Raw genomic sequence first — 1936 nt, forward strand, 5'->3', positions numbered from 1 at the left:
TGAGTTATATATAACTAATTTTATTCTGGTCAATAAAAACGAACAAAGTCTTGGTTATTACTCCAAAAACATAGGCGTATTCAAGACCTCGAACTTATGTACCATGTGTTAGCCTTAAGAACCATGTGGGATCTCATTTCGGTGAAAATGTACCGAGGCAGAGAACTTACTGCATGCCTAGTGTGATTCTTGCTCTGTTTTTTGGACTACCAAATTGAATGCGCTCTGCGTTTGAGAAGCCGCGACTATTTTACTCGTATACGGTGAGATCTATGTATTTTCTAGAAAACACCGTGGCCGAATGTGAATTGAGAGAACAATCCGCGAGATAAACTTGTTAATGTGAAGTATTTTGCACCCTAGAAAAAGAACATTGCAGAAAAGCGCGTCAAAGGCGGATACAGAGTGACTGCCTCACTCTCCGCAGAAGTTTGCAACTTCACTTAGCTTCGGGAACGGGAAGCGCTGACCACAGCCGACCGCCGTCAGGCTTGGGGCGTGGCACCCTCCGCCTAATGCCCGCAGTGCAGTTAAACTGAAACTTTAAATCATGCTATCTTTGAATACCCAGTCGCACGCCACTTTTGGCGTTTGCTAACGTGCGTGTTTCAAGTACGCATGCAATGGCAGAGTCCTCATTATGATATATTTGTCGAGGTGATAATGTGCTTTGGTTCATTTGAGCCTTAGAAACGAAGGGGACTGGACCTTTTGAGAGCACGCCTGCAGAAAGCTGTTTCGCCTACCGAACCGTCTAAGAGCATTGTTACTTAAACACTTGAACTAAAAACTAGTATTAGGGTATGAAGCCTTCCTCCGGCGCTTGTCGACGAGATTCATTGTCGTCAGATATAGAAGAGTGACCGCGCCCATCCTTCCGTACTAAGAAGGTTGGCCAGTGTTTGTATTTTTTTTTGGTTGCATTGCAAACAACCACGCGATGAAACTGCATAAAGCCTGCTCGTGCGAAATGAAAATATTGAATTGATCACATTGTGCTGGCATTACATGTATATATAAGTTATAGTGCACACTTCTACAAATATTATGATTGTTATATAGCGATATCCGCTGAAACTAGTCCAATGTTGAGAACCAGATGAATATGTCCTTTGTACTGCAGATGTTTTTGGAAATAATAATTTTCTTAAACAAGGCGAAAATGTAGCTGTTGAATGCACTCTTGCAATAAAAAATAGTGGAAGCGCTGCTTTAGAGAAGGAACCAGGATGGCGGCGATAGCTTCATCTCTGGTTGAAATTTATCCCAAATGGAATGACCGAGTTTCTTGGCTACACTCTGTGCACGAACGAGAGCATCAGGAATAAAGAGCGCCCATTTTACACAAAAAAGAATGCCGCCATCGTTTGGAAGACGTTGAAGTAACGAGTGTCGATATCATAATCATGTTCTTTCACTGAATTTTGACGTCATCAGTGGCATCCGAATTTGGCCGCCATCTTGAATGATGACGTCATAGTATCGTGGCGCCCAATGTATCGGATTTAAAAGTGACGTCATCCATCAATCACCAGTTGGATATAGCACTAGCACTGATGTCACAAATTCGACACACTAAGGACGTCACCAATCAATCACCAATTGTGTTGCTATGTCTATTTAATATCGAGGCTGCTCTCTTGAATTCCTCGGACTCAGAAAATTTAACGCCGAAGGAAGGTGGTAACAGACCCCAATAAATCGAGAAACGTGATGAGTAAGAGCTCGTGCTCTAAAAAAGAAACCGAAGGGCGAAGACTCGCTCGCACGTGGCCGCCAACATTTACTAGCAATGTACATGCTTCTAACAGCCATGCTTGAGAGAAGTCGCCGAGGTTCACATGTTGTCCAGCATGGCCCTATCTTTCGGAGAGCGAAAGGCAGGAGCGCATCAAATATGGCTACAATCATACGCCTCGAAGGCAATGGAAACCTT

The sequence above is a fragment of the Amblyomma americanum genome, chromosome 6 (genome assembly GCF_052857255.1).
Source record: "Amblyomma americanum isolate KBUSLIRL-KWMA chromosome 6, ASM5285725v1, whole genome shotgun sequence".
In the NCBI taxonomy this organism is placed as follows: domain Eukaryota; kingdom Metazoa; phylum Arthropoda; class Arachnida; order Ixodida; family Ixodidae; genus Amblyomma; species Amblyomma americanum.